The sequence below is a fragment of the Sapajus apella genome, unplaced genomic scaffold, assembly GCF_009761245.1.
Source record: "Sapajus apella isolate SASKATOON/1434 unplaced genomic scaffold, GSC_monkey_1.0 scaffold47, whole genome shotgun sequence".
NCBI lineage: Eukaryota > Metazoa > Chordata > Mammalia > Primates > Cebidae > Sapajus > Sapajus apella.
Genome location: NW_022436987.1, coordinates 8,618,282 through 8,645,099, shown reverse-complemented (window position 1 = coordinate 8,645,099; position 26,818 = coordinate 8,618,282). Strand labels below are relative to the sequence as shown.

General features: G+C 45.2%; 1 protein-coding gene across 10 annotated transcripts in view; it reads right to left on the bottom strand.

The window, feature by feature from the left end:
• The window catches only part of ARNTL (aryl hydrocarbon receptor nuclear translocator like), a 110,098-nt gene that overhangs the window by 63,610 nt on the left and 19,670 nt on the right, over positions 1 to 26,818 (bottom strand). For 9 of the 10 annotated variants that reach the window (XM_032240815.1, XM_032240814.1, XM_032240816.1 and 6 more), the window contains exon 2: positions 15,887 to 15,959. The gene's annotated coding sequence lies outside the window, so the exon portion shown is untranslated. Of the gene's footprint in view, positions 1 to 14,010; positions 14,146 to 15,886; positions 15,960 to 26,818 lie in introns of those variants that run through there. The other variant, XM_032240804.1, reaches the window with a different exon arrangement.

Genomic DNA, 26,818 nt, shown 5'->3' with positions numbered 1-26,818 from the left:
ACCACGTCACTCACCTCCTGAAAGATGTCTACTAGATTTGCATTGCCTGTGAAATAAACTCCAAAGTCTTCACTTGCATGCAGGCATGCATTAACTCAATCATATGTCCATCTACCCACCTCATGTTTCAGGATCACCTACTGTGTGCCAGGCTCTGTTTGAAGCCCTAGAGTGCTGAATGCAATAGATAAGACCAGGTTCCATCTTCACGGATTTATATTCTTGTGGGGTAAGACAAACAGTAAACAAGAAGACAAGCAAACATTTCATATAAAGTCAGGGAGTGATGAGTGCTAATGAGGGAAACCAAAGCAAGGTAGGACAGAATGGTTGAAGCAGTGGGGGAGAAGGGGCAGAACGACGCTTTTTCAGACAGGTGGGAGAACACTTGAACAGAGGCCAGCATGGAGTGAAAGTGAGCCAGGCGACATCTGGGGAAGAGCAATCCAGTCTGAGGACAGCAAATGCAAAACTCATGAGGCAAGAAGGGGAACCGTAAGAAAGATGCAGCAGCTGAAATGGAGTGAACAGAGAGTGCCAAGTGATGAGACCAGATAAGATGAGCAGGAGAGGCTGGCAGGCCCGGACGAGATGTTTAGATTCCATTCCAAAGATTCCAGAAAGCCATTGGAGAGTTTTGAGCAGGGAAATGACACATATTTGTTTTTTAAAAGATCTCTTTGCCTGTTTAGAAAACTGACGGACACCTGCTGAGAGACAGAGGAGGTTTAAACAAGGGTAGAGAGCAGTGGTCTGGTCTGTTTGGTTGATAAAGAAACAAACTAATATAATAATAATAATTTAGACCAGCCTGGGCAACATGGCTACACCGTGTCTCGAAAAAAAAATCAGGCAGGCAAGTGGCACGTGCCTGTAGTTCCAGCTATTTGGGAGGCTGAAGTAGGAGGATCCTTTGAAGCCTAAGACTTCAAAGCTGCAGTGAGCTAGGATCGTGCCACTGCACTTCAGCCTGGGTGACAGAGCAAGACTCAGTTTTATTATATTAATTATGCTATATAATAATAATAATGATAATACTAAAGAGCAGTGGTAGCTTCCAGGACACACTCTGAAGTACAAGCTATCAGGAATTGCAATGTTTGAGATGACAGATATGTTAATTATCCCGATCTGGTCACTGTAGATTATATGTACGGAAACATCACTATGCACCCCATTAATATGTACAATTATTATGTGTTGATTAAAAAAAAGTAAATTGGCCAGGTGCAGTGGCTCACGCCTGTAATCCCAGCACTTTGGGAGGCTGAGGCAGGCAGATCACTTTAGGTCAGGAGTTCGAGACCGGCCTGGCCAACATGGTGAAACCCCATCTCTACTAAAAATACAAAGATTAGCCAGGAGTGGCGGCAGACGACTGTAATCCCAGCTACCCAGGAGGCTGAGGCACAAGAATCGCTTGAACCCGAGAGGCAGAGGTTGCAGTGGGCTGAGATCATGGCACTGCACTCCAGCCTGGGCAACAGAGCAGACTCAGTTTCAAATAAATAAATAAACAAACAAGTTTAAAAACAAGTAAAACAAAAGATATATTGCAAACAGATGCTGTGAACAACACAGGAAGAAGCAGAACCAAAGATGATGCCCGCATTTTAGGCCTGGGTAGCCAGGTAAAAATGATGGGACCTCATAACATGGGGAAGACTGAGGAGAAGCAAGGTTAATTTTTTATTTATTTGTTTCTTTTTTTTTTTTTTTGAGACGGAGTTTCGCTCTTGTTACCCAGGCTGGAGTGCAATGGCGCGATCTCGGCTCACCACAACCTCCGCCTCCTGGGTTCAGGCAATTCTCCTGCCTCAGCCAACAAATTAGCTGGGCATGGTGGCGCGTGCCTGTAGTCCCAGCTAATTTTTTGTAGTTTTAGTAGAGACGGGGTTTCACCATGTTGACCAGGATGGTCTCGATCTCTTGACCTCGTGATCCACCCGCCTCGGCCTCCCAAAGTGCTGGGATTACAGGCTTGAGCCACCGCGCCCGGCCTATTTGTTTCTGTAAGAACAAATGAAGACTTCTGTTTAGTTATGTTGGGTCTGGGAAGACCACTACACCTCAATGCACAGCTGCTGAATGGGCAGAGGGTATGGGAGTTGGGGGCTCAGGAAGACAATCTGGGCTGGTAACCAAGATTTTGAGCTTGCCAGCATATGGGTGACTGCCAAGATGTGGCCACTCAGGTCCTCCACCTCTTGTCTCCGGCTCCAGACATGCACCCAGTATGTCACCTCCTACCAGGGCTCTAGCCTCTGCCCTATGCTCCTCCTGGGCCCTCCTACTTGTGTACAGCTGGTAGACTCCTTCCTACTCATCTTACTCACAATGGCTGGGTGCAGTGGCTCATGCCTGCTATCCCAGCATTTTAGGAGGTCAAAGTGGGAGGATCGCTTGAGGCCAGAGGTTCAAGACCAGCCTAAGTAACATGGCTAGACCCTGTCTCTACAACAAAGTTTTTTAAAAAATAAGGCAGGAAAGTGGCACAGGCCTGTAGTTCTAGCTACTTGGGAGGATGAAGCAGGAGGATGCCTTGAAGCCCAAGATTTCAAAGCCGCAGTGAGCTAGGATTGTGCCACTGCATTATAGCCTAGGTGACAGAACAAGACTCTCTAAAAGAAGAAGAAGAAAAAAAGGCTTGCTCACAAGTTACCTCTTCTCTATGAGGTCCTCCAAGAGAAAACCAGTGTCATCTTCTCTTCTCCCACAGCACCTACTGCATACCTTGGAGATGGGACAAACCCATGTGTCACTTTATGTATTTACACCTTTTCTCCCTGTGAGCTTCTTGAAGTCAATGACTCTATTTCTCTCTGAATCCCTTCACCTAACATAAGGCCTGGGCATGATGGACATTTGCTAAATAAATGGAGTTTTCCTCTTTGCAAAGAGATGCAAAAGAAATTATATAAATGCAAACTGACTCACACTGCAGCTGCTGTCTGCAAGGGGGACAAAAAGGTGAAAAAATAAGGTGCTGTCACTGAGGCACTAATAAAGCTCAATGGGGTAAAAAAGTATCTTCCTTTGAGGAGTTTCTTAACAAAAAAGAACTTCAAGAAATCTAAGAATTGAGTATCTCAGTGTGTTGCAAGGTGTAATGAATACCGCACCTAACGAAGGTATTTTGGTTTCAACTGCAGAAACACCCAGTTAGTTCAAAACCAGTGCACTCGGGAGTTGGAGACAGAGGGAAGGAAGCTGACATTCCTTCTCATTCAGCCTGGACAGTGATTCTGGGAAGCAGGTCCTCTTAGCCCTCCTTCATAGACAAGGACAAGCATCAGGAAATCAGGTGAGATCACAGAGCTGGGAAGTACAGGAGCCAGTATACTCACTCAGGCCTATCCAACATCAATGCCAAGTTCCTTCCAGCCTCACGCGGTGATAGAGGTTCATGCAATAGACAGGATCCTTAGAACCACCCGAACCCCAGACTGCACCAAGGACATAATCTAGTAGTTCTGGAGAGGGGATGTTATTTACTCATAATTACTGAGGAGTTACCAGCAGAACCGAAGCTGGAATCTAAGTTTCTGATTAACAGGCCAGGCTCTCAGAGCACTGTGTATTCTCTCACATAGTCTTTAAAGGGCAGAGATAAAGCAAAAAATAAAATGTTAACAGTCTAATCTATCTGCTTACAAGTACCTTAGAAATAAAAGTTGAGAGGAAAGGGAAATTGTGTTTTTTGTCAATTATGACTGATGCGTGACCCTGGGCCCCCACTAACAGGCAGGAAAGTAACTAAGCAGCTGTCACTGCCCCAAGTGGGCTACAAAACCAGCAGCACAAATCAAACTGACTGGCACGTGGCAGGCAGCATTCTCATATGTTCAGACAAATATCTGCTGTCCACCTACTATAAGCAGGATCCCAAGCAAGGCAGCAAAGATGGAGAAAAAGACCCTGGAGATGAACTGTGGCTCTCCCACTCTCTCTCTCTCTATATATATATATATACACACACACATATAATATTCAGTACATTAACCTCTCTAAGCCTCAGTTTCCTCATCTGTAAGAAAAAATGGGAAGCCCATTTCACAAAGCTGCTCTGACGTTCTGGGGACTAAGTGAGATGGCACACGTGCTTAGTATATAGGAGTCACGCAGTAAACATCAAATGGTTGGTAGTTTGCTCACTGCTGGGCAACCCAAAAGAACTTATACCTATCGTAGAAAAAGCAATGCAAAAAACCCAGCTACACCAAAGTTCTTGTAAACTCTCAGTAAAAATAAATAATCTTTAAGAAATTTTCAGTGGCTGAGTATTTCAAGGCAGGGCTCAGGGAGAGGCAGGCTGAAAGGAAACGGAAAGGGAAAAGAGAGGAGCTGAATTTGAATATAATAGTGTATGGGCAAGGTCAAAAGAAGTTAACATGTACACAAAAAATGTAACTTTATCTCTAGTGGATACAGCTGTATATTAATTATTTATGGTCTATCTTCTCTGTCAAACTCCTGTTGAACCTTCAGTACCCCACCTGCTTTTCCACCCCACCCCACCCCACCAAGAAGGTTAATTAATCATTCCTTTATTAATCATTCCTATTAATAAACACACTATTTGCTTGTTAGGCTCCCATATCAAATACTGAGCTCCTGAGAATACACACTGTGTATGATTCATCTCTGGGTTTACATGGTAGCCTTCCTCTCACTCCAGGATCCTCAACAAGTAGCCACCAGCTTGGAGCATCCCCAAGGAACTTTCCCTCTACAGCAGGAAAATGAGAGAGAACTCTTATCTATAGACTGTCTATTTTATGCTGAACATTTGAGAGGCATCTGTCAAATATTAATTTGTATATCCTTCAAAACGTCCCTGGGAAAGAGTTACTGCCCCTACTTTGCAGAAGGAGACACTGACGCTCAAAGAGGTCAGGTCATCAGCCAAAGAGTCATACTGCTAGTAAATGTGATGATGCCAGGATTTGAACCCAGGTCTGTTTGGCTCCATGTACCTCTTTCCACTAGGCCAAAATGCTCAGCATGGGTCTGATGACACTGAGAGAATCCTGGAAGGATAAATGGCCTGAGCATCAAGTCTACTTGGCCTCATAAGTGAGGTTAGCGCTAAGAAGCCAATAAAGGGTAGACCATTTGCAAACATCAGATACCAGCTAAGAGCCAGAGAGGAGAGTTAGAGAAGGGAGAATTCAAAATTTCACATGGAGTTAGCAGGTGGTAAGCTGACTGTCTCCCGGACCTGTCCTTTGTTAGCACTCCTGCAAGAAATCTATGAATAAAAATGATCACCGGAAGTCTAGGACCATCGCTTCCCTTTCCTTTCCTCATCTAGTTCAGTAAAGGAAAAAGCCATCGGGCATTGTAGGCAAAAACTTTGCCTGCCATCTCTCCTTCCCCAGGTCTCTGGGTCCTGGCACTCTCTGGCTGGGCTTCTTCAAATGCTGTCTGGGCCTTAGTATTAATGACTCAACCCTCGGTGGGAAAGACAAGCCAGCCTGGCAGAGCTGTGGAAAAGGAAGCTGTGATTTGGCTGTAATTCTTCCAAAGGCTACCTGGCACAACTGATATCCTTATTAATTATTTAATAATTGAGTACCATATTTAGGGAACTATTTTGTCACTTGGCAGGATGATAACCATCATCAAAATCAAGACATGAAAATCATATAATTAAATCTACAGACATATATTTTGAATGCTTTTCTAAGATAAACACGTAATTTTTTTTTTTTTTAAAGACGGGGTTTCACCATGTTGCTCAGGCTGGTCTTGAACTCCCGACCTCAGGTGATCCGCCTGCCTTGGCCTCCAAAGTGCTTGGATTACAGGCGTGAGCCACCACACCCGGCCCTACATGTAATTTTTTATGTTCATTATTTGTGAGCTTATTAAATAAAGCTCATTATTTGTGAGCTTTTAAGTTTACTCTTCTTATACATGTTTAAGTAAAAACTAGATTAGCAAAGCCATAATGGGACGCTCCTAGGAAGAGCATGAATTGGTACAGCCGTTTTGGAGGGTAATTTGGCAATATGGATTCAAATTTTAAATGGCAAACCATTTAAGCCAAGAGTCCTACTTCTATGTTTCTATACCAAAGAAAATCGCATGTAAAAGTTCACAGGTGTGGACAAAAATTTCCACAGCAGCAATGGCTGCAATGTCAAAAGATCAGAAACAATGTGAGTGTCTACCAGCACAAAACAAAATTTACTTAACATACTTCCATATCATGGAATACAACTTTTAAAAGTAACAAGTATATTTATCTGTACATATACACTTGGAAAAAGAACCATAATAATTGACAGCTGTAAAAAGAAAGTTGCAGCACACCATGTACAGAGAGAGTCTATCTTTATGAAACAAAAGTGAAAGTGTCTATGTCATGATTGAGGGCAAAGAAACAAGAAATGCAAAAGTCCAGGAGTATAAGAAGCAAACTCTCAAAAGTGCTTATGTTTGGGGAATGGTTAGAAAAGGGTCGGGGAGGTCACAGAGATTTTGTCGGTTATGTTAAAGTACTTCATTGTTGTTTGAATTTATCATGTGTTTATTACTTTTGTGATATCAAAAACAAAAAAGTTTTTAAAAGCTCATAAAATAATAGTTTTTTTAAATTTTGGTATTTGCAAGGGCCCCCCAGTAGAGTGACCACCATTGGAAGCTGAGTCTCCTCTCTGCCCTCCACATGTGGCCACAGTGCTGGGAGTGTGCTAGCTAGAAGGAGGCACAGACTTACCAGAGGAAAGACAGCAGAAGGCAATGGCCTCAAGTTCTGAGAAGCACAAACTCTTTGCCTATTTCAACAAAGATTCAGCCAAAGGTCACGTATTTAATTATTTTATTCTAATTTTAAAAAGGGCGGGCGAGGTGGCTCACGCCTATAATCCCAGCACTTTGGGAGGCCGAGGCAGGTGGATCACCAGGTCAGACTGGAGTTTGTAACCAGCCTGACCAACGTGATGAAACCCAGTAGCTACTAAAAACACAAAAAATTAGCCAGGTGTGGTGGCGGGCATCTGTAATCCCAGCTACTTGGGAGGCTGAGGCAGAAGAATTGCTTGAACCTGAGAGGCAGAGGTTGCAGTGAGCCAAGATCACAGCACTGTACTCCTGCCTGGGTGACAGAGTGAAACTTTGTCTCAAAAAAAAAAAAAAAAAACTAAGTGTCTTTTATTTTTCAAATTTGCAACACCATAAATTATTGAATAGCAGTTCACTTGTTTGCAACCTCCCTTCAATAGTAGCTATCAAAATTTATATCCTGCCTTATTTAACACTTTATGTTGATATATAAGCCTTGCTGAACACTTTTTAAAATTTATTAATGAGGAAATCCCACAGGGAGGACAGAAGGTAATTCTACTAAACCCAAAAGAGCCTAAAATACTATTATAGCTACTTGGGGTATCATAAGAATGACAACTTAGCATGTAAAATATCCTTCCTACTTATGGTCACAGTTGCTAGTGGAAATAATTCTAAATTGATGTACATTATCTAAGGGGTATTGGTTATGTTAAGCAGAGACTGCAAACTCAATTACCTACAGGGGCTTGAGTAGGCCATGGAAAGGTACAGAGAGGCTGGTCCAGCCAGGGCAGGCTGGAGAAACAAGCTCCCGGTGGGAGGGACACCACTCTTCTGCACTGCCACATGGAAGATAGGCCCAGGGTCACTAGACCTTCGATTTTTCATGAAGAGCTGGAAATCTGGATTTTGATACAAAAATCTACCCATTTTTAAATGTTAGCCACTAATTTAAACATCTTAAAACACTATGAGTGCTGAACAAAATACATCTGCAAGCCAGATGCAGCCAAGGGGTAGAGAGTTTTCAACCTCTGCCTAAAAGCATCTACTTTTTTTTTTTTAATGGCTAATTTTTCTTAATTTTTTTTTTTTTTCAGAAAGATTGGAAGAGGCAGAGCAATGGTATAGAATGGAGAGAATGGAGATAAAAAACATGAGAGTCAAATAGTTGCTATTAAGAAACTATTTCTAACATACTTGTGAAGACAATGGTAGCTGTTTATGTCAAATTTACATTTATTTAGCTACACAAGGCACAAAGCTTTGAGAGGGAGAATTTCTCAGGTCTAGAGTAAATAATAACTCAGTGCATTGCCCACAATTTCCTGTCAATGAACCTCTAAAAACTTCCTATTATGTATTGTAAATAAAAATGTTAAACAATAGTGACCATTGAAATAATGGCTCTTCTTTGCCAGGTGCTGTCCAGGCATTTGACACCCAGGGTCACCAATGATGGGTTGTACATCCACTGGACAAGATTCCAATGTGACAAGACTCTTTCCAAAATGAAAAACGAAAAGACAAAGGACATAGGCTCAACATCATAAAATTGAGCTCCATCATTTTTTTCAAAGACAAAATGATAATAGATACACTTGTGCTAATAATAATATCTGGACATAATGTGCAATTCACAAAGCACTTTTCTTATATACCATCTCCCTTACTTATCACAGCCTGCATTTTAGACTTTATATCTGGTCCAAAGTCTTCTTATAGTTATTATTAGCAATACTTTGACAAGCAACAATAATGATAATAGGATAAATACTTGGTGCTTTCCACATGCCAGTCACAGTGCAAAGCACATTTTCATTCCACTCTCACAAGAACCTTATAAAGGTTATTCTAATGATTACAATCCCATTTTACAGATGAAAAAAACGGAGGCTTAGGGAGCTTGGTGGGTTTGTCTTAAGTCACACCACTAGACAGACATGGGGCTGCCTTTCTGAAGTAGGTGGGCGTCCACAGCCCGAGATCAGTATGCTGAATGCCCTTTGAAGTAGGTGTTTGGAGGCCAGCCGTGCTTTAAGCCCATCTCAGTTTGCTGCTGGCAAATCTACCTAGGGTGTAGGGCTAATGTCCCCCTTCTTGTCCTCCCACATCTACTTTCTCCATTTGGTCAGAAGCCATTTAAAAATTTTTATTTTTCCCAGTCAAAAACAGTGTGAGTCAGCTGAAGCTCAGCCAGCCTGGTCCTGGAGAGCCCTGGAGGCCTGGTGAGATGCCCTAGGGATCTGGGCATCCCCTGCTGCCCAGGCCCCTGCCCAGCTGGCTGGAGTCTAGGTAGGGTTTTTACATCACTGCAATCTGAATGAGGTCTGGGAAGACTGTCCGGATAGTCATAACAACCCTGTGAAGCCGCCGAGATACCAAAGTGAGGGGTAGGGGAAAAGGGAGGTGCCTTCAGATTGGAAAAAGAGAAAATATGTATTTAGCCAAGAGCTACGATATATCTACTATTCAAGGCTCCATGTTAGACTCCTGAGAGAGGGAGATATAGCAGGGGGATAAATACACAAATAAAAACATTGTGCATAAAAAAAGGCACACATCCACACACACATGCACACACACAAACTGCACCATGGAGCAGCTGCTCTTAAGGTAATGACCTCTGGCTCTCCCTCAGCCTTCTCTAAGGCCCTGAGCCCTGACTGTACAAAGTACTGCCCCACCACAGAAACCAAAGGCCAGGGCATACGGATCATTATAACCCACCATGGCAGTCATCCTCAGAGTGTGTGCAGGTCAAGAGGACCAGGGGAAGGGCAGCTGGCTCCACCCTGAGAGGCAAAGGGGGCCCCTTTCCTTAAAGAAGGACAAAGAAGGACAACAAGGGGATTGTAAGGTAGAAGGGCAAAAGGAGTGGGCAGAAGAAGCAGACCTTAACAAGGCACAGATGATTCCTCAGCACAACTGGCTCTTATACAGAAACACAGAGGCGAGGGTGAGGGCCAGACTCCGTGCATACACCCAGTAAGCTCCAGAAAGGGGGAAGCCTGGGCTGGCTCTTTTCTGGTCCTACCCACACTCCTGTGATGCAAGGGTAAAGGCACTGTGGGCGAGTGGGCAGTCCCACAGGCTCTCGGTCAACTCCAGGGGAGCGCCTGCCTAGAGTCCTAGGTACTCCTGCTATCCTGGGGATGCCCAGCAAGGGAACAAACATTCATCAAATAACCACACAAACAGAGATCATGACCTCCATGGCAAGTGCTGAAAAGGGACAGGATGCAAAGACCTGGAGCAGAGGGAATGGTGGCGTACAGAAGAAAGGGTCAGAGCGTAAACCCACAGTCCAGCATCTGGGATAAACTCCTACTCTGTCTCCCACTCAATGGAGTTGAGGCCTCAGTTTCCTTACACAGTGTCTTTGGGATATGATGACACCTCAACCAACATCTACCCAGCCCCTAATACAAGGTAGCTACCCATGAAGCATGCTGACAGTGCTTGACACAAGATAAGCAGTCCATAAATGCTAGATGCTGACATAGGAAAGGTGAGGACAAGACCTAGCCTTCTTATCAGGGAGGTCGGGGAGGCTTCTGAGGAGGAGGCAGGTCAATCAGCTGAGTTCCAAAGGGTGAACAGGCATGAACTAGGCAAACCAGGAGGAAAATGCATTCCAGGCTGAGGGAACAGTGTATGGAAAGTCCCTACAAGGGGAGGCAGCATCACAAGCATTTCCAGCCAAGGAAAGCAGTTCCAAGAGCCTGCTGGAGTGCCCTGGTCTGCAGGACACCTCGGTGCTGAGAATGGCTCTCTTCTGAAAAGCTTTCCTAGATGACTATGAGCCCCCAAATAAAAGCTGCACTCTTGGCACAACTTCTTAGGTCTCTGGTGGAGTTAGGAAGTGAAAAAGACACAACAAGCATCAAGCTTAAGGCCCTGAATGAAAACATGAGAGTTTATGAGCTGTTGACTAGGTGCATTGTGCTGGCTCCCATGCAGAGTACAGACACCGACTTGGGACCCCTGGGGTCAGAGCTTCTTCCTATTTGTTGGATTCCTCAGTATTCACTGGGCACTTTATGAGGTTTAAAATGAAGACAAAGAGGTCCTCAGGCATCCCTACGAAGGGCCACTAAGTATCCTCACCCTTCAAGAAAAGCATTCTCCACTGCACTAAGAGGGGGGAAAGCTGTCAGACAGTGGTTGGCAAGAATAGATACTTTAGCTAATTTAGAATATTTGTGATTCATCCAGGACCAAGCTTGGTGGACCACATTCCTGAGAATTCCTTGATGATTTTTCATTTTGAATTGCTATTATTTGTCCATCAACAACAAAAGCTAAAAAAACCAAAGTCAGCAGCAAAGAATATAGAGAAGAGACATTGCTGAGGTCTCAGTATGCTGGGAGACACAACAGGCAGTCACAAACTCAAACCCAACACAGCCTGTCCTGCACTCAAAGCTGACAAGAAGAGTGCCCCAATAAACCCAATGGCCGATGAACCTCCCATTTCAAGTACATTTTATCACACCATAAATCTGTTGCTTGGCTGCACAAACAGACCAGTCCTCACTCTTTCAACAAATACTTCTTGAGCCAGGTAAACTATGCTGGTACTTGGAACAGAGAGAGAGAAACAGAGACAGAGAGAGAGAGTGTGTGTGTGTGTATGGTCTCCACCCTTAAGGAGCTCAGGTTGCTGAGCATAACAGATAAGTAAATCAACAGTTACAATGATAAGTGCTTTGCAAGAGAGAAAGACATGCAGGGTGTTCTGGGAACCAGGAGGAAGGTCATTTCCAGGTCATGGAGAGGTGCTGGGTAGGGAAGAATGGTGTCCTGAAGAGTGGGGGCAAACTGGAGCTGATTTCCCTAGAGGGTAAGGGTGAGCAGTGACCACGCCATTCCCAGGAGAGGGCCCAGCACTGGCAAATGCACTGGAGGTGACGGCTATTGGTAGCTTGGCTGAGGTTAGAAACATAAGTTAAGGAAAAAAGAAAACCTAGAAGGGGACGGGGGTGGCAGGGAGGCCAGATGATAAGAAAACTGCAGCCCCACTGAAGGGGGTTAGCTTTTATTTTCTAAGCATTGAGGAGCTCTTGGAGAGTTTTAAGCAGAAAAAAAGCTCTGATCAGAAATATGTTAGGAATATCATATTGAGGCCGGGCGCGGTGGCTCACGCCTGTAATCCCAGCACTTTGGGAGGCCGAGGCGGGTGGATCACGAGGTCAAGAGATCGAGGCCATCCTGGTCAACATGGTGAAACCCCGACTCTACTAAAAATACAAAAAATCAGCTGGGCATGGTGGCGCGTGCCTGTAATCACAGCTACTCAGCAGGTTGAGGCAGGGGAATTGCCTGAACCCAGGAGGCGGAGGTTGCGGTGAGCCGAGATCGCGCCATTGCACTCCAGCCTGGGTAACAAGAGCGAAACTCCGTCTCAAAAAAAAAAAGGAAATATCATATTGATAGGAGTGTGAGCAGTGGAGTGAGGGAGGAAAAAGGTGAACACAGGATGACCGATTAAGAGGTTGTCATAGAACGAAATGGTGAGTCCTAAACACAGGAGTGGAGAGGACAAGAATTGAGTTGACAAATTAGAAGATGAGCTCTTCAGGATATGGTAACCAAGGGAATATAAGGGAAAAGACAAGGCCAGGACAACTCCTGAAGCAGAAGCAACTGAGGCGTGTAGACCAAGCAGGTAGCACAGGGAGAAAGATGCATGTAGCACTCAGAGGGGACAGACAAGCTGAGGTACCCTCGGGGCAGACTACTAGGAGGAGGATATGGAGACCCAGGTGTCTTCCAAACAGAGGTGAGTGCTGGATAAGCTCACCTAGGGAGGCCATCAGGGACAACGTTAAAGGGACCAAGCCAGACCAGAAGCTAAGGACAAAGAATAGATTACCAGCAGAGCAGGCTGTGGAGGCTGGGATCTGAGCAGCTGGAGAGGAACCCGGAGCCGACCCAGGAGAGGCATGCTCAGCAGAGCTGAAGAAGGTGAGGCCTGTCCTCGCTGCAGGGAGCAGTCAGCTGGGCATTAGCAATGGCAGCCAAGCAAAATAATTAAAACAACGTGCTGACAGCACAGCCGACAATCTGTAGTCACCCCAAAAGGATTTTTATGGATTTTACCCCCTACGAGCTCACTGTCTCATTTCGCTTCTTGGACGGGCCTTTCCCCTTCCAGCCTGGTCTCACTGTCTTTTATTTCAGAGCAAGATCACACCTGATGTCACACTCTACATCTCATACATGTAGATGTCTGCCTCACATGTAGATGTCTGCCACAACAGCAGAGGCCTCGTCCTGTTTCACTTCTATAACCATGGTGCCAAGAGCAGTGCCTGAGAGGTTAAGCACCTTGTACCAAGACCCTTGGTTCATTCAAAGAAATTAATAACTAGTGAATAAAAAACGTATTACATGCCAGATTCTGTGCTACAATGCTGGGGATACAGTGAAAAACAAGACAAAATAGGAGCCTGCCTTTGGAGCTTGAAGTTGGAGGTAATTGGAGAGAAATGCCGAGAGTTTAAACAAAAATGACATTATAATTGTCATAAAGCTAGGATTGGAATCTGACTCTCATGCCTTCTAGAGCTATTTTCTTTCCAAGCCCAAGGCTGCTGCCTTCAACTAAATTTTATCTGGGGAAACAGTTAAAGTAAGTGTTTGAGGTTTGGCCTTAGTCTCTTCCAGACTTCCCACACTTCTTCCGCCCTTTCAATAGACTCCTAAGAAGTGGAAACACCCACTACAGGCTCTGAATATTTAACCTGAGGGACTCAATCTATCTCTAGTCCTTCTACATTAGTAGGACAAAAAATTCCAGACATAGGTGAGAGAAAATAGGAAGCAGCATAAGCCAGGGATTGTACAGACCCGGGTTCAAATCCCTTGAAACCTTGCATAGGTTACTCAACCTCTTTATGACTTATTTCTAGCTGAAATGTGAATACTATTAGTAATTCCCCCATCACAGGTCATTGCAAAGATGAAATGGAATGATACACAATAGCACTTAGCACTGGACTTAATACATAATGAGTATTCAATAAATCATAGCTCTAAACTAGTTACACCTGTTGCTTTTATTACTAGATCTCTAGCTGCTATATTCACAAAAACGAAGTCAAAAACTACTTAGAATTCAAACCAAAGAAAGTACACTCAAAATACTCAGAGCACAAACTGATACATAATTAAATCACGACTGGAGGAATTTTCCTCAAGTCCCCATACCTGGATAAACTCTGCAGTAAGAAGATTTATTTCAATTTTTGGTCCACCCTATTTTCTCCTCCAATTTATACAAATGTAACTTCCCCAACAGATCACATCTTGTTTCATGGCAGGGGTCCAAACATAGGCTGGATTCCGTGGTGCAGGTTGTGGCAGAGTTAAGAACACCACACCTCAAAGGAAGCATAAGAACACAATCACAAGCCCAAGGTACACACAAACTCCCAAACACAGCTTGGCTCCAAAGAAGGAAATGAGAACTGGTCACAGCATGCTTTCCCTGCTAAAGCAAAGGTTATTCCGACAAGTATCTAAGTCTTATGTGTCTCCCTTCCTTTACTACCTAAACCTTCTATGAGTGGTCTATTTTTGTAACATCTCAATTCTTTATCCTTCATTTATGTCCAACTCCATGCAACCTGGCTTCCTTTCCCTTCCCCTCTTGTGACATTACATTCCTCAAGTCCACCTGCAAAGACCTTGTCACAAATTCACCAGCCTCCCTTCAGATCCCTTCTCCCTGGTCTCTGCTGCCCCATTCTCTTCCCTTCCTGGGACTCTCCTCCATGGCCTCTGAGTCCCTTCTACCTTCTTCTTTCCATCCCAAAGTTATGCATGTTCCCCACAGATCAGCCCACTGCTCATCTTGGGGAGACTATATTTCATACTATGGCTTCTATTCTACGTCTCTAGACTTAAACTTCTCAGGCCAGGTCTCAGCCCTGCATGTCCAATTCTCTGCTGGACATTTCCTATGGATGAACCGCTATTATCAAGAATTCAACATATCTACAACCAGATGCATCAGCTACTCCTTTCAAGCCCCACATCTACATTTCTGTCAATAATACCATTGTGAACAAGCAAGTTTAAAATTTCATCCTCTTTGACTCCTGTCTCTAAAGTCTAAGAAGACTGAAAAGACTATTGGTTTTCCCTTTGCAGTATCTCTTCCATTGGTCCTTTGCTTCCATTTTCACTACTGTTCACCACAAGACCTCATGCCTGGATGGCTGCTGCTGCCTTCCAATGGGCACCTATGCCTCCTGTCCAGCTATACCATGAATGTTCCGAAAATGTAAACATCATTTCCGCCACTTCACTTCTTTGTCCAAAATAACTTCAATAGCTTCCCACTGCCTTCAGGATAAAGTCTATGTGTCTTAGTTGGGGGCATTTAGGGTTTAGAAAAGAAGTTGGCAAACTACATCCCGCAGGCCAAATCCGGCCCACCACCTGTTTCTGTAAATAAAGTTTTACTGGAACACCGCCACACCCATTCATTTGCATATTATCTATGGCTGCTTGCATGCTACCACAGCAGAGTGGAGTAGCTGTGACAGAGACCACATGGCCTACGAAGCCAAAAATATTTAGCATCTGGTCCTCTACAGAAAAAGTTTGCTGATGGACTAGAATCATCAGATGCCGGCAGATACCACCACAGTTCCTGCCTATGACTCCTTTTGGTGATGAAGGTTTTGCTCCTGTGGAACTGCTGCTAAGCCGACTTTTTTACATCTCACCTCTATGGTCTCAAGCCCCCAAAATCTTCTTTCACTCTTCCTTGGACTTTTTTCAATCTAGCTTGCCCTTCAAAACACAGCCAAAGCTCCACCTCTCCATGAGGCCAGCTGCATCCATCCCCTGAACCCCTTGGTTCCCCTCTTCTGGCCTCCCTCTCTGCATCTACCACAGAAAGCTACACTGAGATTTCCCTTTTCCTATGCACCCCTTCAGCCTGTGCTACAGGCTTCTCCAGGTCCAGGGCTGGTAACCTCCACAGAGAACCTGCCAATGATAACTACCTTGCCTTTCATTTCTCATATTAATCCTCAATAGCATAATTTGGTAAGAAGGTATCAAACAAACTTACCAATGAAGGCTCAGGATTCCACATTGGAAAAGTTAAGCTTGGGTCCAAACTTAAGCACTCTAGCCAGCACCACCTAAAAGCCAATGAAATAAAAGTTTAGCTTTAAATTAATAGCACCTAGTTAGTTTTGATTTACCATCATCCTGAGATGCCCATTTCTGCTTCTTTGCCTAGAAATTCTCGCTTGTCCTTCAAATCCATTGGACAGTTTTTCCCTGTAAGCCTCCACAGTATCCCAGGCAGGCCAGGTACCCCCTCCTCTCAGCACCCATGGAACTCTGGTAGCATGCCTATGATAACACATGGCACGTCGTGGCATAACTTCTTGTTTAGGAAGGAGAGCGGGGATTCTCTAGACTGTAGGCTTTTCAAGAGAAGAGACCTGTAAATTTACCCCATCCCATACCCGCAACTGCCTAGAACACTATAGGCACTTAGATGGTCTTCAATAAATACTTGTAAAATAGATGGAAAAATAACCTACTCAATTCATTAACACATGCTGGGATATCTAAAATTCTGCTGGGCTGGAATTGTCACCATAAAAATGCCCCAACCCCACTGCTTTTAATAGGCAACAGTTTAACAGGGACTCATGAAATTAATCTAAATATACACGTTTGGAATGACACTCCCCTGGGCAGAAACCATCAGAGGCTCCCAGAATTTAAGAAGGCAGGCTCAACTTTGCAGCCCAGGATGCTGGGCCTGTACCAACTGGCCCGGCCTGACTCTGCAGTCTCAGCTTGTATGGTTTCCCCTGACAGACCCTACCATCCAGACAAACAGGACTGATAGTCCTCAAACAACCCCCTGTCTCAGCCAGATGTCTTCCTCCACTTTCCTCCACATTACCTCCATCTACTGAGATGGCGTCCATTTCAAACATCACATCCCAGACCAAGCTCATGACAGGGCCCCAAAAAGTGCTTTGTTGTTTTTTTTCTCTCCATGTTTAATTGTGAGAAAATAAATACATGTCATATGAAATTTACAGTCTTAACCATTTTTAAGTGTACAGTCCAATGGTATTAAGTACATTCATGTTGTTGTTCAACCACCACCACCATCCATCTCCAGAACTCTTTTAATCTGCAGAAATGAAACTCCATACCCACTAGGTAACAACCGTCTCTTCCCTCCTCCTCACAACTCCTGGCACCCAATAAGATTTTGCCAAATGAATGAGTACATAAATGAATGAAGATATGAATGAATCTGACTCAATCCTCCCCACAAAAGCCACAAGTACTGTTTCCTTCTGCTGGATTCCTATGGTATTATCTTCACATCTTTCTCAGATTGATTTCAATCCATCTTAAATGATCCTTTTTTGCACAATTATATTCTCCTTCTGGGAAGGAACTATGACTTATTTGCAAAGTTAGGCTTAGGTCCAACAGCGTGCACTTAGACGGTCTTGCATGTTGCTAGATCCATTGGTCAGGTCTCTGTCCTCACCTTGCAGTTCTGACACCAGTTCTCTACAGCTCTTCTGGTTTTCCGCCCACCTCACTGGCTGCTCCTTCTCTTTGCTTATTTTCCCTTATTTCTATCTCTCACCCTTTATGTCAGAGTGTTCAGTCTTTGTTTTCATCTCTTCTCTGTCACTCCCTTGGTAATTTCAACTAGTCTCCTGGATTCACACATATCACCTCAATGCTGATGATACCCAGATTTCTCTCCAAGCCTGGACCCTTCCTCTGAACTCCTGACCAGTATATCCAACTGCTTGTGTCAAGTTAAGAAGTAGATGGGAGCTTTGTGTAAGACACAGTGGATATCTCAAACTTAAACATGACCAACACAGACCCCTGACTTTCCCTGACCTGCTCCTTCCAGAGTCATATCTGCCTCAGTTTAAGACAACGTTCTTCCAGCTGCCCAGACCAAAAATCTGGAGTCATCTTCATCTCCTTTCTCTCTCCCTCCATATCTAATCCTCACTAAAACTGGTTCTTACCTTCAAAATGTATTCAGAATGCGACCATTTCTCACCACCTCCACCGTCGCCATCCTAGATTGCTGTGACAGCCTCCTAATTGGTGCCCTGCTTCCCTGCTGCTACTCTTGTAGTCACTCTACCTCCACCCATAGTCTATTCTGAACAGAGGAAGAAATCTGGTGCAACATGAATCAGATTGTGTCATTTCTTTCCTTAAATCCCTTAAAAGCCTTCCCTGCAAGGACGATGCCAAAAGGACGAATGTGCTTAAAGCAGACTCGCAGGCCTCGGGACAGGCTGGGGGCAGGGAAGCCTCCAAGCCAGTGTCCCCCTCTCTCCCACCTATTTCTCCACTGGCAGTCCTGACTGTATCACCTATTATCCGATTTCTCAAAAAGGAAGCTCTTTAAAGGGAGGGAAAAGCAATCAATCAGCTTCCTTTTCCAGCTGGATACCACAAGAAGCCAACAACACTCACACTTCTGAAGAAGCAATACGGTATGCCAACACTTAATAACGTTTCCAAAGATAAGGCCAGCCTTCCAGAGACTCAGTCTTTATGCCCTTGGTGGCAGTAGGGAATCCTCTGTAAGACCCCCTTCTCCCTGCCTCCAGCTGGCCACCAAGTCTTGCTTGCCCAGCGTGTCTTAAGACTCTATCCCTGTCCTCCACCTCACTGCTGCTGTGGCTGGATATGAAGTACAAGTAAAGTGAGTCAGGACTCTAAGCTAGCTCAGGCCTCATCAGTGCTCCTTGGAGCTACAGTAGTGGCCTCCTAATCAGTCTCACCACCTCTTGTCACTCACTTGGAACCACAACCCCATAGTGTCCAGAATGATTTTAGTAAAACCAAACTTTGATCAAGTCCCCTGCTTAAACCTCTATGAAGAGCTCTTGCACTGCCATACTATATATTCTTCAAAATCTATTATAGTAAACTGTGGTAAACAGTCTTTTTTATCTTCCCCAGATGCATTTTTCTGCCTTCTCCTTTAAAAGACTCTGGTTGCCCCACAGAGGTGCAGACGATCCGGCCCAGATTAGAACTCTCCACTCCCTTGCAACAGTGACAGGTCCAAAGGCAGGCACATTACCAAGCTGGGCCACTCACAGCCTTTCCCTCAAACTGATATCTGATGTAGTGAAAGGCTCTCCCCCTTTGCTGGGATTGTAAAATGGGGCTGCTGGCACCTGTGCCCCCTCAGGGAGGGCAGCCTCTCTGCAGTAGAGAAGACTGATGCCAACACACAAAGAACAGAAGGCAAGGAGCCAACTGGACCACTGGCAGTATCAACTCGCATTCCAGAGCCTCTTCCTTTTGCGCACTCCTACAGCATCCTTCCCAGTCATGGAACCAGTAACTACCCACTTATGCCTCAGCTAGCTGGACTCCCAGCAGGCCCATCATGCCGTTTTCTGTATCTGTGCCTTTTCCCACGTTGTTTCCTCTGCCCAGAATGCACACTCCCTGGATTTTTACCCAGCAGCCAGACTTCCTCTGTGGAGCCTTCCCTGAAGGGAAGCACAGTTAGTCCTGTCTTCCAGATCTGCTCTAAAATGCCTAGAATACACCCCTCTGCCATGCTTAGACCCCTCCCTCTGTCTCTGCAATCTCAGAGCTAGCTAGCTGCTCAAGCTAGAAACCTTAGACCAACCTGCTCTCCTTGCACTTCCTCATTGTCCTCATGGACCTTCCTGTCCTTCCTTTCTGCTGCAGTTCTACTGTCACGGCCAGGACCTCAAGACCTCCTGCTTGGACACAGACAGTAGCCACCTGGTCTCTCTCCACTCCCCCTCTTTCCATCCCCCTCCCACTGCTGTCAGGGCTGATCCTCCGCGGTCCTCCTGCACCTACAGTACAGAGCCCTTGCATCTAAACTAGCCCCGATCTATATGCTCCAATTTCCCCCAACCATTTCCACTCCCAACAGGATGGAGCAGGTGCACTTTCCCCAATTCTACCTGCTAAGAACAATGAAAACCCCTCGGCATTCTACGCTAGATGACTATAAGAAGACTCCAAAGGGCAGGTTGAAGAAGGTAGACCAGCTAGGGACCTCAGGACCCAAGAAACAACGCAGTGGTGAGCTTCCTGCATTTCCTTTTCTGCATATAGCTCCGACTTGGAACTAAGGAGGCCAGCAACCCAAAAACGCCAAGGAGCACAAAGAGAAAATGCCCCAACAAATCTCCCTCTATCAAGACTGAAAACTTGGAGATAATAACCACTGTATTTCAGCCAAACACCACACACAAAGAAAATCCACAGTCCTACTCACAGCCATACCAGCAAAGTGCAAGTGGTATCTACAACAAACCCACAGATGACCTTACACTTAATGGTGAAAGGCTGATGCTTGTCCCCAAGGCTAGGAACAAGGCAAGGATGTACACTCTCACCGCTCTTGTTCACCATAGGATTAGAAGTCCCAGCCACCACAATCAGGCAACAAAAGGAAATAAAAAAAACATACAGATTGGAAAAGATGAAATGAAACAATCCCTATTCGCAGGTGATATGATTGTATATACAGAAAATCCCGAGGAACAAACAAACAAACAAAAATTCTATGACTAATTAGTAAGTTTAGCAAACGTGCAGGATACAAGATAAAAATACAAAAATCAATTGGATTTCTATATACTAGCAATAAACACATGGATATCAAAATTAAAAATACAACCGCATTTGCAATCACTGTAATTGAAAATCATTGTAAAATGGATGGAAAAATAACCTACTCAATTCATCAACACATGCTGAGATATCTAAAATTCTGCTGGGCTGGCATTTTCACCATAAAAATGAATGCCTCAACCCCATTGCTTTTAATAGGCAACGGTTTAAAGAAAAAAAAGAAATAACTATAATTTCTCTCAACTAACCATTGTATGGCTTAGCCACTAGAGGTCCTGTGCCATGAAAACAGGGATGATATATTGTTTTGCTCTTCAATTAAATAAAATAACTAGCGGGGACCCAGCATCTAGTAGGTGTGCACTATTTGTTTTCACAGCTCATTCCCTGCCATCTCCCTGATGAACTTTCTTCTCCATGTGCTCCTAGTGAGATCATGGTCTATTAAAAAGTCCCATCTCTAGTTTCAGCCTTGGCAGGTCATGATTGCCAAGGAAGTACGTGGGAAACAGTTTCCGCTCCCACTCTCAAACACACGTGGGTTGTTACCCTTCAGCAGGGCGTCACCAGTGTCTGCAGATGGCAAGCACTGAAAGTGGCCCCCCGCAGGCACCTCTCACCCACCTAGAGTGCACACTCAGTCTCTCCCATGTCACTCTAAACAGGTCCCAAGGTTTGGCCCAAAGGCCCCAGATGAAGTGAGACAATTCCCAGTGCTGCCTCACCTCTGCTGTGTGCTAGGAGGGACTCCGGGTGCCCTCCCCATGTCTGACAGCTTAGTCATGAGTGAGAATTGCCCATCTGTGCCGAAGAAAGTACCGCAGAGTAAAAGAGGTTATGTAGGACAAGTCAGGGCCCAGAGAATGCTCAGATATCTTTTACCAAAAAATTTCTCCTCTTGCTTTTGAGGGTAGGAAGTGAGACTAATACTCAATATGCAAAGCCAAAACCTCAGAATAATCTTGGCTCCTTTCTTCCTCTCATGCTCCACTATCCATCTTACAGCAAAACTTGCTGGCCCACCTTGAGAGCAGATCTCAAATCTAACGGCTTCTCCCCACCTCTACCACCATGGCTCAGGGCCAGCCCTTCCTGTCACACACCTGGATAACACCCCCAAATGCCAACTTCTCACCTGCATCCCCCTTGCTCCCTCAGTCCACTCTCAACACAGCAACAGCTGCCAGAGTGAGCCCTGTGAGACCGGTCTCAGATCCTGCCATTTCTCCTTCAACACTATGTTCTAGCTCCGCTTGCCATTCCAAGGCAACCAAACCCTTACAGTGACCTCAATGACCTGGCCCCCACGATTCCGTGCCCTCACCTGTTCCCACTCTCCTCCTCTCCTCCCCACTCCATTCCAGCCACACTAGCAGCCTTTGTCTTGCTGTTCCTTTTGCATATAATGCTCTTCCTCCAGCCAAACACATAGTTCACTTCTTCACCTCATTCACTGTGACCCACACCATGCCAAGAGTTCACCAGAACCCACTACCTTTTTTAGGGGGCACATGGCTAGACTTCCTTTCCCAGCCTCCCTTGCAGTCAGGAGTAAAGATGTGACTGAATTCTGGCCAGTGGGTGGGAGGGAGGTATGCTTCCTCCAGACTGGTCCATAAAGCTTTCCTCAGCAACTACCCTCCCCTCTTCTCCCTCACACTCCAGAAGTTGAATAGAAAGGAAGCTAAGGCCCTTGAAGAAGGCAGAGACACAAGATAAAAGGAGTCTAGGTCCCCTGATGACTGCAAGGAGGCCTGCCTGCTAACCAGGAGGAGCCACTTTCGAATTTTTCTGCACAGAAGTGCAGTTTTGTCGTGTTGCTACACTGAGATTTGCGGGTTTGTTTGTTAACCTAACAATGTGTTGTCCTTTCAATGAGGCCTTCTTTGACCACTCTATTTAAAATCCTCCCACTTCCCATCTGACCTACTTGCCTTATTTTTCTCCATAGTCCTCATTACCACATAGCATAATATATATTTCATTTATTATATTATCTCTATCTCCCCCGCAAGTTAGAATATAAGCTGAAGGTGGGAGTTTTGCCGTTTTTGCCTTTGCTGTACACCCTGGGTCTACAACAGTTCTCAGCCTGTTGCAGACAATCATTTGTTGCCAATGAATGAATGAATAGAGCATGTGGCCTCCAAGGTTAGAAAAGGCCCAGCTGAGGCCCAGTTCTGCCATCTACTAGCTGTGTGATCCGGGGTAAGTTACTCTACCCCTTTAAGGTTCCTTTCCTTTATCTGTAAAATGGGTATCTGTAAAATGGGGGAAGTAACAGTACCTACCTCAAAGAAATTGGGAATAATTAAGATCACAAACATAAATCCCTTAGCTTAGTGCGTGGTAACTGCCCAGGCTCTGAAAATGACAACTGCTATTGTTAATCAGCTTGAGGCCATAGGACAAGACTGGGTTTCGGGCCCTAGCACAGTCAGTAGCAGGGCAGCATCTCAGAGAGGAAGAGGCTGAATGGTTATTTACATGCACAAACTCTTCCGGAACAAATGGAGGCAAACACCTAGGCAGTGAGATTAAAGAGCTGCCTAAAAGTTCTCAGTAAATTGCCAACCATCAGAGGAACCTGCCAAGTGGGGGCAAGGGCGATGACAAGTGTGTGCGGAGTCTGCAGAAAAGTGCTGCTTGTGGAGCGAGCACCACCCAGATGATGAGAGATCACTTTGTGCCTTTTAAGAAACAATTTTCACAGCAAAGCTCAAGAAAAGAGAGAGGCCTCTTGCATCATGGGGACAAGGTAATAAGGCTATAAAAATGGAACTCAAATAAACCACACACAGAGCCCACATGGGTCCAATTTTCCAGGGAAAATAGCGATTGCACAGCATTTAGATGGGGGAAGTCACACTTGTGCCTCAGCATAGCAAACAGCCTTCAAAAATCATCAGGCTGTGGAAAAGCCACTGGGTTTGCCAAATTAGCAGTGCCAGCTCTCACCTGCCCCCTCTGTCACCCTCACCTCTTTCTACAGATAAGGGGACAGGGATAGTGATACTCATCAACAGCTATGATCCCCCAGGAACACAGCACCCTGCAGCCAGGACAGGACCCCACAGCAGCTCCAGCCTGGGTCACCTGCTGCCCCTCTCCCCAGGCCCTCACAGCTTTCTCCTTGGCCCGGACCTATTCCTCAGGTCTCTCCTCCTGGGATTCTCTGCAGCCCTGGGCCTCGCTGACAAACTCCTCCTTAAAGCTCTGTCTTCCCGTGGCCACTCATGGCTCTCACAAACCCTCCTCCCATTCCCACCTCCCCAGTCTCCCTCATCGCCATCTCTGGTCTCTTTTCCACCTCTGCATTCCTGAAGGTTGATGATCCAAGACTAAACATACAGCATCTGTCCATCTTTCTGGTTCTAGCGACTGTTCTTTCCCCACATCAGAGGCAGGACAGCTTCATGGTCAGAAGCACAGAGCCTGGAGCCAGATGAACTTGGTCTGATCTTGGCTCCACAGCAATGTGATCTTGGGCAATTAATTCACTGCTATATATCTCAGCTTCCTCATCTGTAAAATGGAGATAAAATAACAGTATCTCATTTGGTTGACTGAGTGAATTAAGTGAGTTACTACCTATAAAGCTCTTAGAACCATGCCTGGCACCTGATGCTCTCCATAAAGTGCTACAATGACCATTACTACAGGCACCCAATGCTTCAGCCAAATCCCAAACACTGCCTCATGTCCTTCCATCTCCATCTCGTCTACTCAGGCCTTTTACCTTTGCTGGGAATGTCCAACTTCCATTTCAGCCTGTCCTTCAAGGTGTTGGCAAAAGCAGCTAGTTCCATAAAACCTTTCTTGATTCTCCTGTCCCTTAGCCCCACCCTGCCAGCAGTGAGGTGGAATTCCTCCCTTCTCTAAAAGGATGGAGCTGACTTCTCCCAGGGACTCCTTCTTAATCTCCCTTGAACAACCATTGGTTTTAACCTTGCTTTATCCTTGCCACTCCCTGGTCATAAGCTTCTCAGAAACAAGGTTGCATTGGGTACTTTCTCCTTAAAGTTTTATTCCTTGCAACCTTACACAGTGTAAACACTTGCAAAGCTTACAGCCCAGTTCTACCTAATAAGCTACCAGAGACTGAAACAATAAAATCAACAACAAATTAGCTAGTGAGAGGAAGCCTTCCCCATCACTCCAAAGCCGATACAGACCTTGGGCTCAAAACAGGACTGGGGACCAAGTCAGTGCTGTTGGTCAATTTCATTCTAGTTATATCCTAATGACTAAAAAATCAAATCCTTTCGGCAAGTCTACAATCTGCTTCCACTACTAAACAGCACTTCTAAAGAGGCTCACTCGCAATTAAGGAGACATGTTTTTTTTCAGAAATCTTATTTACTTTTTATTGCTATAGGGCATTTCTAAAAATATCCTTAAGAAGAGATCACTGTTTATTTCATTTTGTTATGTTTTAATCAAATCATCTGACGCAGGACTAGAGATCTCTTTGATTTGTGCAGGTAGATTGCTCCTTCCAAGGATTTATTGGCTCCCCTCCACACTCAGGAACAAACAAGTCACGAGTTACTTGTATACACACAGCCTTTCACTTACGACTAATTTCATGTTACTGTTTCCTTGCTTCTTCATTCATGAAAACCCCAACAAAGATGATTTCTAGCATTTGAAGTAAATTTTTTATATATCCTCATGACATTCTTCTTGAAACAAGAAATTCTGATTCTCTATTAAATCTTGGGCCACTGCCATTAGCTAGACAAATGCCAACTAATGAAATGATTCCATAATACACAGAGATGACTTAATGTAACATTAGCTGAAAGAGCAAAAATTAGAAGCAATTTAAATGCTCCATAACAAGCTCATGGCTTACTGAAAACATTCTCTTGATAGAATATTATGCAGCCATCTTAGATGGCCATAGGGAAGACCAGGGGCCCATGGAAAAGGGCTGGGGCATAATGTTAAAAGTAAAGAGGCCACAGTGCAAGGTAAAGGCCAAGATCAGGGGAAGGCCAAGGTCAGTTCAGGAATTCCATCCCCAAGCAGCCAAGAGGAATGGGAAGGGAACTCTCCCTATGTTTGCAGAACGAATCCATCTCTGGATGAGCGAACAACTTTCAGCCCCCTCAGACACTCAATGTCAAGCTTGGCCCTCTCCAGTGTGGCCACCAGGCTCTCACCTGAAAGCCCAGCCCTTCCCAAGTCTCTGAGGCTAAGGCAGGAGGGATTTTTGCTCACTTGCTGCTAACCTAGCAGGTATAGAAAGTGAACCAAGCAACTGGGCATCTCAGCCAAGGCCTCGGACTCCTCAGTCCCTTGCCTTCTGTTGATTCAGTTGAAACTGTGCCGCCCCTGAAGGTACCTGAGAGCACAGGCTCTGCATGCCACATGCAGGTCTACAAGACAACTTCATCTCTGGAAGAGAAAATGACTCCAGAGCTTCTATCCCAGTGCCCTGTCTCTCACCCCATCACAATCCCCAGTGTGTAGCCCTCCTGCCAAATACAAGAGGCAAAAGTCACTGCCCTGATATTACAGCCCTCCTGCACACGGCCCCAAACCACCTACCATGCCTCCCAAGGCACACACCCCTCCCCAGGTAAGGCAGGGGCAGTTTTCCTGTTCCTTCTGCCACCCCCAGAAGCCATACTCCCTTCAACCCAGATCCCTCACAGGCCAGCTCAAGCCTTTTCTCCTGTGCCCCTTCTCCCCAGCCACTTCCAAACACATGGGTCTTACACTGCCTCCCTTGAATGACCCCAACCTCTCAAAGCCTGAGTAGCCAAAAAGCCAGACTCTTACATGTGAAACCATCAGGTCACCCAGATGCTGTCGTCCAAGGGACTCCTCTCTCCAAAATTTGCTCTAAATATACCACTGGAGACTCTCATTTAAGTTGTTGTCAAGCTCCCCTTAACACCTCTTGGGAGAGGGCACAAACATCAGCTGGCAGCGATGCTGGTGCCAGGCCCCCTTGTAAGAGTCCTGATGGATTAAAGAGCTCTTTCCACTTGCCACAGCCGCCAGCAGCAAGCACTTCCTAAGCTCCAACCACATGCCAGCTGGGGGCACAGACCGCCTGAGATACAAATCTGAACAAGCCAGTCTTTGCCCCACAGGAATTCAGACTCGAACAGGAAAAAGCATGAGATAAGCCCCACTACTGCAGTGTGATAAATGCCGAGCAGAGAGAGAGAAGGCAAAGTGAAGGGGAATGCAGAGCATAGGTGGTGATTTAATTCAGCCTGAGAAGGAGCCGCAGAAAGGCTCAGAGAAAACCACATTTGAGCCAGGGCCTGAACTATTAACAAAGACAATAAAAATACTGGCAAATCATGTATTGGTGCTTCCTGTGTGCTGA